This window comes from Gopherus flavomarginatus, chromosome 1 (assembly GCF_025201925.1).
Source record: "Gopherus flavomarginatus isolate rGopFla2 chromosome 1, rGopFla2.mat.asm, whole genome shotgun sequence".
NCBI lineage: Eukaryota > Metazoa > Chordata > Testudines > Testudinidae > Gopherus > Gopherus flavomarginatus.
The window spans coordinates 210,075,248-210,085,429 of NC_066617.1; the positions used below are offsets into that span (position 1 = coordinate 210,075,248).

General features: G+C 46.2%; 1 protein-coding gene across 7 annotated transcripts in view; it reads right to left on the minus strand.

The window, feature by feature from the left end:
- Positions 1-10,182, minus strand: part of LOC127042979 (cystathionine beta-synthase-like) — a 102,350-nt gene that overhangs the window by 50,632 nt on the left and 41,536 nt on the right. For 4 of the 7 annotated variants that reach the window (XM_050936600.1, XM_050936601.1, XM_050936596.1 and 1 more), the window contains exon 1: positions 8,312-8,439. The exons of 1 other annotated variant lie outside the window; for it this stretch is intronic. The gene's annotated coding sequence lies outside the window, so the exon portion shown is untranslated. Of the gene's footprint in view, positions 1-5,552; positions 5,656-5,747; positions 5,833-7,648; positions 7,698-8,311; positions 8,440-10,182 lie in introns of those variants that run through there. 2 more of the 7 variants (XM_050936597.1, XM_050936598.1) reach the window with 2 other exon arrangements.

Here is a 10,182-nt window from a genome sequence, read left to right on the forward strand (position 1 = left end):
GGAAAAAGGTGCATTCCTCTCTGTTTTAAGATTCAAGAACTTTGAATCACAGTGAACTTCCAGGGTAACCCAGGGAGTGAAAGCCTGGGAGAGGCAATGGTGGGGGAAAGGGTTTACTTTCCTTGTGTAAGATCCAGGGTGTCTGGGTCTTGGGGTCCTCTGAGAAGGTTTTTTTAAGGGGGACCAGAGTTTACCAGGCACTGCAAGTCCTGGTTGATGGCAGCACTACAAAATCTAAGCTGGTAATTAAGCGTGGGGGGATTCATGCTGGTACTCCATCTTTTGGACGCTAAGGTTCGGGGGGGGTTATACCATGACAGGTGCCTACTTGAATTACACAATGGCTCTGTGGAAGACGTACATCAAGAGAGGTACAGAGGGGCTTTTGGAGGATCCCAGAGTTCAAAGCTGTTCAGTCCAATTCTCTTGCAATAGTCTTATCCTATAGATGAAGATGAATATGAATGCACAGGTGTTTCCCTGCATCAATATCATTCTTCCTCAGTGCTGAACTGATATATCCAAGTCCTCCTCTGTGGCTTGAAATACAAGTTTTATTTTTCCCCTGCCCCTTTAAGATTACCACGATGTTAAAACTATGATTGATGGAAAAGTAATGGTGAACACTGGGTGTAAGACTAACCAGCACAAGTTCAGCAAAGTGTCCCATGTTAACATTTCACACAGAAAAGAGGACTGCCTGCACACAGATCTGGAGCTAGAGAGACTGGTGTACTGAGTAGTATAATGACTTCTCATGAAATTTGAGGGTGTGTCAGATCACCTTGCTGACTTACCCGTTTTTGTTGTTGTTTTTTTAAACACCAGTTCAACAGATTTTCTGCATAATAAGACTCCTGTACAGGGTTGCCAACCCTCCTGGATTGTACGAGAATCTTCAGGAATTAAAGATTAATCTTTCATTAAAGAACGTCATTTGATGACACCTCCAGGAAGACGTTCAACCAAAATTGGCAACCCTACTCCTACAAATATCAAAGCATGAGAACATTTGAGAAAAGAGACTGGAAAGTTTCTGTTCCTAATCTGGAGAGGGTAACTTTCATTATCCAATTCTGTATTTAAGTGGACTACTGTTCATACTGAAAGCAGATCTGACCTTTCCTCCCCAGTGAATAAATATGTAGATACTCTGCACTTCTATAAATGCCCTTAATGTAGAGATCTCAGAGTACTTTACAAAGCATAGGAAGGGAAGGAATATTCCTTCCATTGTACAAGTGTGGAAATGGACACAGAGGGGAGATTAAGTGACTCACCCAAGATTAGAGAGCCAGAAACAGAACTCTGATCTCAAACTCCTAGTTCCACATGCAATTCACTAAACAGCTACTGTTCCAAGGTCCTATGCTACTTCTCTTACTTGGGCAATATCTGTGATGAATGCTGATGGAAAGGGGCACCCATCCCTACTGAAAAGACCTGAAGTTAGCAGTTCTGGATCACCTGTTTCTTGCAGGAGAGACTCAGGGTATTTCTATACTACGGGATTATTCCAATTTTACATAAACCGGTTTTGTAAAACAGATTGTATAAAGTCGAGTGCACACGGCCACACTAAGCACATTAATTCGGCTGTGTGTGTCCATGTACCGAGGCTGGCGTCGATTTCCAGAGCACTGCACTGTGGGCAGCTATCCCATAGTTCCTGCAGTCTCCCCCGCCCATTGGAATTCTGGGTTGAGATCCCAATGCAAAAAACAGTGTCACAGGCGATTCTGGGTAAATGTCATCACTCAATCCTTCCTCCGTGAAAGCAAGGGCAGACAATCATTTCGCGCCCTTTTTCCCTGGATTGCCCTGGCAGACGCCATAGCATGGCAACCATGGAGCTTGTTTTGCCTTGTCACTGTCACGGTATGTGTACTGGATGCTGCTGACAGACATGTACTGCAGTGCTACATAGCAGCATTCATTTGCCTTTGCAAGGTAGCAGAGATGGTTACCATCCCTATTGCACTGTTTGCCATTGTAAATTGGCGATGAGATGACTGTTATCAGTCGCTTTGTACCATCTGCTGCTGTCATGGTTACTCCTGGCTGGCCTCACTGAGGTCGGCCAGGGGTGCATGGACAAAAATGGGAATGATTGCCCAAGTCATTCCCTTCTTTATGTTTTGTCTAAAAAAAGAGACAGTCCTGCCTAAAATATGGGGCAATTGTACTAGAGAACCAGAGAGCACAGCTGCTCTGCATTAGAGCCCCAGAGATCCCGCAGAAATGATGAGCTGCATGCCATTCTAGGGGGTGCCCCTGCAACAACCCCACCCATTGCTTCCCTCCTCCCTCAACCCTTCTTGGCTACCGTGGCAGTGTCTCCCTGTTTGTGTGATGAAGTAATAAAGAATGCAGGAATAAGAAACACTGACTTTTTAGTGAGATAAAATGAGGGGGAGGCAGCCTCCATCTGCTATGATAGTCCAGGCAGGACATTAAGGGGGGGCGGGGGAGAGAGGAGCCCAGCCTCCCACTGCTATGATAGTCCAGGCAGTACAGAATCTTTTCTTTAGACATGAAACAGTGGGGCTGATAGAGCTCAGCCTCCAGTTGCTATGAGGACAGTTACCAGCCCTTCTGTACCATCTGCCGGGAATCATTCCCATTTTTACCCAGGCACCCTTGGCTGACCTCACCGAGGCCAGCCAGGAGCACTCACGGGCTGACGATGAAGACGGATATCAGTCATATTGTACTGTCTGCCACCGGGAAGGGGATGCTAGTGTTCAGTGCTGCAGCATCCCGTCTACCAACAGCATGCAGTAGACATAGGGTGACACTGAAAAAAGGCGAGAAACTTTTTTCTCCCTTTTTTTTCGGGGGGAGGTGGAGGGGGTAGGGGGTAGAAGGGTGTAAATTGACAACATATACCCTGAAACACCTAGGAAAGTGTTTTTGACTCTTCAGGCATTGGGAGCTCAGCCAAGAATGCAAACGCTTTTTGGAGACTGCGGGGACTGTGAGATAGTTAGAGTTCTCAGTACCCTCTCCCTCCCTTCCTCCATAAGCGTCCATTTGATTCTTTGGCTTTCCGTTACGCTTGTCACACAGCACTGTGCTGTGGACTCTATCATAGACTGGAGATTTTTTCAAATGCTTTGACATTTCGTCTTCTGTAACAGAGCTCTGATAGAACAGATTTGTCTCCCCATACAGCGATCAGATCCAGTATCTCCCGCACGGTCCATGCTGGAGCTCTTTTTGGATTTGGCACTGCATCGCCACCCATGCTAATCAGAGCTCCACGCTGGGCAAACAGGATACGAAATTCAAAAGTTTGCGGGGCTTTTCCTGCCTAGTGCATCCGAGTTCAGATTGCTTTCCAGAGCGGTCACAATGGTGCACTGTGAGATACTGCCCGGAGGCCAATACTGTCGATTTGCAGCCACGCTAACCCTAATCTGACATGACAATACCGATTTCAGCGCTACTCAGTGCTACTCCCCTCATCGGGGAGGAATACAGAAATCGGTTTAAAGAGCCCTTTATATCGATATAAAGGGCTTCGTTGTGTGGACGGGTGCAGGGTTAAATCGGTTTAACGCTGCTAAATTTGGTTTAAACGCATAGTGTAGACCAGGCCTAAGAGTAAGGCACTCTCAGACCTAGTCTGCACACAAACTTGAGCTAGTTGCAACTAAATCACACTTTTAATTAAAACAGTGAAAATCCCTAGTTGAATATGCATTTGTTTATACCTGGCTCTCCAGGTTTAAAAATGAAATTAAGAGTATCCACATAAGGTTGCATCAGCTTAACAAAACAAAAAAACCACACACCACCAGCAGAACACACCCACATCAAACTTAGTTAAGCAAGTTTAAGTTTGCATAAAGACAATACAAGCTTGATCCAAATACAGAGAAGTACGTCATAATGCTTCTTATGAAAACAGTTTACATTAGCGGTAATGAGTGGACTAGCCAGAAAATTAAACTAACTCAGCAGTGCTGTTCTTTAAATATCAAAGCAACACATTTCTAGAGGATCCCCTTACAAGTCATGTGGTGTAGAGACATTTCTTGCAATCTAACACCTCAAGAAATTAAAAAGATCAGGAGCTACTAAACACTGTATAACACCCTCAAGTTAGAATTTTAACATAAATTTCCTTAATGTGCTAAGCATAACAAAGACAATCACCTGTCTCCTTGGTAGAGACAACACTGAAGCAAGCTTGCCAAAAAGCAGAGCTACATCATAACACATCCACTGCAACAACTTCAAACCCCAGATTAAAACAAAAAAAGCAGGATTTTGTCTTTTTATTTTTAGAGCAGTGCTGTTGCATCACTAAGGTGACTGAAACAGAAGCACTGAGTTACATGCCTCCTTTTCCAACCCCCCACACAATGGTATGCTGTAAATTACAGACTTGAAGAGTTGCTGAGTCACACTCAATAAGGTAGAATTGTGGTAACCAAATCCCCCAAGCATTTGGATTAAAGCACATAAAACTTGCTCAAGCAACAGTATGCAAGGATCTCATTCAACTTTGTGCATGGTGCAGTTTCTTAGTCCCAGAATTACTAGATTAAACAACTCTGACTTGTATAAAAAACACCTTCACCCAGCAGCACATGCCTGTTTCCCCAACCCAATTTATCTCCCTCCATTTTGCCCCTCCCCCACTTTATTCTCATTATACATGAGGTCTCCAGGCCCTTGTTTCACTCTCCTCACTACTCTGGAATTTCCTTCTCCTTATTGAGTGTGCAGTCCCGCATGGTGCTGAGCACTCTGACTCCAATTCACCAGAGTCACATTGGCATATATAGGACAATTACTTATTTAAAGGTGAACCACATGGTTAATTGCTTCATTGGATCAGGGCAGGGGTATGCAACCTATGGTATGCGAGCTGATTTTCAGTGACACACACACTGCCTGAGGACTCTGCATTTTAATTTAATTTTAAAATGACGCTTCTTAAACATTTTAAAAACCTTATTTACTTTACAGACCACAACAATTTAGTTACATATTACAGACTTACAGAAAGAGACCTTCTAAAAACGTTAACATGTATTACTGGCACGCCAAACCTTTAATTACAGTGGATAAATAAAGACTTGGCACACCACTTCTGAAAGGTTGCTGACCTGTGGAATAGGGCCAGCATGCTCAGCGCCTTGTAGGACCAAGCCCTTAGAAAGATATGAGATATACAGAAAAAATGAGGGACTGTATTTATTTAAAAAGGCGGGGGGAGGAGGCGGAAATCAGATCTATTACTGGTCAATTCAATACTGTTTTATTGGCATTGTAATAATAATTTTTACTGTGGTAGCTCTCAGTAGCAATCATAGTCAGGGCCCCACTGTACTGGGGGCTGTATAACACACGAAACATATTCCCCATTCATAACAAGCATTGTAAGAACACGTAAGAGCCCTCACGTTTATGGCAAAGGGAAGCCCAGTATGATCAGATAAAGAATTAGTGCCAAGCTTGTAAGAGACAGGGAGATAAACTGGAACAGCAACACAACAAAGCAGACAAACATACCTATCAAACAGGCAAAAGAGACTCACTCAATAGATGCAGGCTTCCCAGTAGTGAACTCCCAGTCTTCCCCTCCAAATTTGTGCTTCTTTACATTTCCAATGCCTCTCCCACACACAGAAATGTTAACCCCTGCGCATCACAAACTTTCCATTAATCAATATTACTTGCAAATCATCCATTTCTATAGAGTATTTCCCTACACCTTCTGTTTTTCTGCTCACCTCAGAAAACAAAATAACCTCCAAATACATTTTAAAAACACACACACACAGAGGCCTGTGGAAAGACAGTATTTACTATCCTTTTATCAGGATAAGTACTACTGAGATGCATACAGCAAATAAGATTTTTGATAAATTAATTCACAAGAGATCATCTTGATAAGAGGATTTTCCATCCAACATTTTCTCTACTGTCCAGCAGATTGCATTATGTTCTAATTAGCTTTATCTATCTTAAAAACACTAGAATTTAATACATTAGAATTTTGCCAGAACAAAATCCAATCAAACACCATTTACCCTCTGAACTGTAACTGGAGAAAGTTATCCCCTCATCCTATCTGCAAAAGCTATCTGTAATTCTAGTTCGCACTAAGTGCCTAAAGCAGATCCTGTTTCTGGTGCAGCATATTATGAGCACCAAGGATTTCAGCAAGACTTGGAATAAAAATAGATGACTGGAACTTGGCACCTTGGTATCTATATGTGCCAGACTAACACTATCACACATCCATATACATGTTTCATGGCAAGTGGTAAAACTCTCATTCACCAGGATAAGAGTTTCCAGATTTCAACCAGCACATGTGGTTTATTTCATGCAGTTATTTTGCTAAAGACCAGAGGACAAAGTAAGGAGAACTAGACAGCTTTGCTCCCCAACTCAGGGCTTGTCTACATCAGAAAGTTGCAGCGCTGGTGAGGGAGTTACAGCGCTGCAACTTAGGAGGTGTACACATCTGCAGGGCACCACCAGCGCTGCAACTCCCTGTTTGCAGCGCTGGCCGTACTCCCGTTTTGTCTCGGGTGTAGAGGATCCAGCGCTGGTGATCCAGCGCTGGTAATCAAGTATAGTCACTTACCAGCGCTTTTCTTGACCTCCGTGGAATAAGCAGGTATCCCAGCATACCTGAGGAAGCCTCTGGTAATCAAGCTGGTCTCCTTCCCCGGCTTGCTCTCGCGTTCCCCGAACCCCGAGCAAGCAGGTCTCCTTCCCTGAGGTTTGCTGGGTGGTTCCGGGAAGGCGAGAGCAAACCGGGAAAGGAGACCAGCTTCGCCGCGGTTTGCTCTCGCGTTCCGCGAACCACCCTGCAAACCGCAGGGAAGGAGACCTGCTTGTTCGGGGAACGCGAGAGCAAACCGCGGCGAAGCTGGTCTCCTTCCCCGGTTTGCTCTCGCGTTCGCCGAACCCCCGAGCAAGCAGGTCTCCTTCCCTGCGGTTTGCAGGGTGGTTCGCGGAACGCGAGAGCAAACCGCGGCGAAGCTGGTCTCCTTCCCCGGTTTGCTCTCGCCTTCCCCAAAACCCCTTGAAGCCGCCCAACAGCGCTGCAGTGTGGCCACATCTAACACCACTTGCAGCGCTGGTTGCTGTAAGTGTGGCCACTCTGCAGCGCTGGCCCTATACAGCTGTACTAATACAGCTGTAACAACCAGCGCTGCAAAATTTTAGATGTAGACATGGCCTCAGACCATCATATCAACGTTCACCCTACACCAATAGTTCTCAAACTTTTGTACTGGTGACCCCTTTCACACAGCAAGCCTCTGAGTGCAACCCCCTTGATACATTAAAAATACTTTTTAATATATTTAACACCAGTATAAATGCTGGATGCAAAGCAGTTTGGGATGGAAGCTGACAGCTCAGGACCCCCCATGTAATAACCTTGTGATTCCCTGAGGGGTTTGAAAACCCCTGCCCCACACCATCTAGCATGAGAGGCTGCTGACTCCAGTCTCCAGCATTGCCTGCTTTGGGGTGCGGGTAGGAAGAGAGAGAGAAATATAGTGATGTAACTAGGGCCGGCTTTAGGCCAATTCCACTAATTCCCCCGAATCGAGCCCCGTGCCCAGTGTGAATCTCTTCGCTGGCTAGAGGTGCCTTTTTAATTTTTACTCACCTGGCAGCGCTCCGGGTCTTCAGCAGCACTTCGGAGGTGGGTCCTTCGCTTGCTCTGGGTCTTCGGTGGCACTTCGGCGGCGGGTCCTTCACTGCCGCCGAAGACCTGGAGCAAGCGAAGGACCCGCTGCCGAAGTGCCGCTGAAGACTCGGAGCACCACCCGGTGAGTACAAGCCCCACGTGTGGTTTTACTTTTTTTTTTTGTCATCCCTGCCAGGGCGCCGTGGAAACTGTTCGAATTGGGCCCCCCACTTCCTCAAGCCGGCTCTGGATGTAACGATGGCGCAGGTCCAGGGCACACAGACTGCCTTCCCCTTCGGGAAATCTCCAAATCAGACAAAGAGAGAGCAAAAAAAAGGGGGGGGAGCTGAACCCCTTCGTCATCGTAACCACCACTACTTGGGTGACTTGACCTCTCGCAATCCCATCTGCGGGCTGCTGCCTGCCGCACAAGCTGATGCAATCGGAAAGTGGAAGGGCCCCCCCGCAAAGAACAGGCAACTCAGGCAGCAATGACGAAACCCCGGCAGTGCGGTGCATCTCCCCAGCCAACGTGAAGCCCACACGGGCTGCCCAGTCCCCTGGTCCCTCACCCCGCTACCCCCAGCCGAGCTCCCCCATCCGCACTCAGCAGCTCGCCGCCGCGCTGCTACTTGCACTTACCTGGACTGAGAGGAAGAGACAAGCGGCGGCAGCAGCCTGAGTCCCACTGCGCTGGGATGAGCCGCCCCGGATCGCAGCAGCCACCGCAGCTGTTTCCTTGCGCGTGTGCGAAGGGAAATTCTCCCCGTCGGTCCCCTCTCTAGCTTTTGGAGAGGGAACGCGCGCTGATTGGCCGGGCCGGGGGCGGAGGGAGAACACGCCCCACCAATAGAAAAGCAGAGTCGCTTTTGCTGCGCTGGCCCTGCGCAACTTCTCCCCTGCCCGTGTGTTTAGCAAGGGGGGAGGCTGAGGTCCGGCCACTTTGTTTGCGGGGCTCAGGCTGCAGCTTGAGCTCAGAGCCAGCAGCATGCGGCCTTCTGGCTGCCTGGTGCGCGGACACATCCTAGGTCCATCCCTTTAGCCCATCACGTAAGCAGCAGCATCCACGATAGAAGAAACTGGGCCAAAATATATATTTCTGCCAAGCCAGCTATATGCCCCAATCCTGCAACTGGACTTGTTCAGGCAGGCCACTTTATCCACACAGATGCTATTGCAGGATCAGGGTCATACATACCCCAGCTTTGCATCTGTGACAGTTGCTATTACTCTGGTGATGGGTACTATCAGAAGTACCTAGAGAGAGATTAGTGAACATATGTAGAAATAAATTATTTGACATCATTTCACACAACAGTAAATGAGAAAGCTTGGTTTTGTGTTTAATGGGTAAACAAGGGTTGGCTGCTGAAAGGTACAAAGCACTCAGGCACTGACCCAGGGAAGAACTTAAAACTCATGTTTAACTTTAAGTATACGAGTAATCCCACTGGATTTAACCATATGCAGCATCAGGGGCCAAAATGTTCAGTGCTTTGCTGAAGGGAGTCTTCCAGTTGCAGCCCTTTAATGACTCAGGCAAGACCCTCAAATATACTTGGACACCCAACTTCCATTGATTTCAGTGAGAGTTAGGCACCTAAAAACCTGTGAGGATCTGGGCCTCGGTCCCCAACCTAAGGAAGACACAAGCACACTGCCACAGTAGCCTTGTGATGTCAATAATTCAAATAAGCAGTAAATTTCTAATTTATGTTTTACATGGAATATAGAGATAGTAGGCCAGCAGCACCCTGTTCCTGCTGGAGTAGCATTTTCATCCAGTCTGATCTCACCTCCCTCACTCATTGCGGGAAATGCATCCCACTCCAGTAGCAGCAGCTACTTCAGTTTGAAAAGGAGTAGCACCACTCCTACCCAATAAATTAGTGATAATCAAAGAATTTCAAGGCACATGTAGCTCTTTATAACATTACAGGCAGTTCTTGTCTAGGGGTTTAATAAGGTGTCAAGCCATACAATGCACCAATTGTTTTGGAGGAAAAATAGCAATTTAAAATTTACACAGAATATAACTAAGGCAAACAGGATTGCACCAAAGTATGTACCTCACTCAGTTTTTCCTCCTAACAACCAACCCTGCAAAGCCCCAAATAGTGGTTAACCGCTCAGGTCAAAGTGGACAACAATATTTAGCATTTATATAGGATTTTATAATCAGTGACTAATTCCCTTGCAATGTGTTGTGATGATTAATCCTCATTATCATTCCCATTTTTACAAATACCAAAGCTAAAAATGACTGAGTTAATTTGAGCCACAACTGGAAAACCATCTTGTACTTAGTTCAGGTGATGCCTCTTCATTATTGAATAGCTCCTCCTTGTTATCAAAGTTTACTATTAGCTGCTCAGCAAAAGAGCCAACTCAGTTTCAATCACATGATGAGCAGCCCTAGCACCTCACAGCCACAAATATGCTCAATATGTAGAATTTTAAATGCCCCCCCCCCACTAGTTCTGGATGGCTTGGGAGGAGGAAAGTGGATAAGC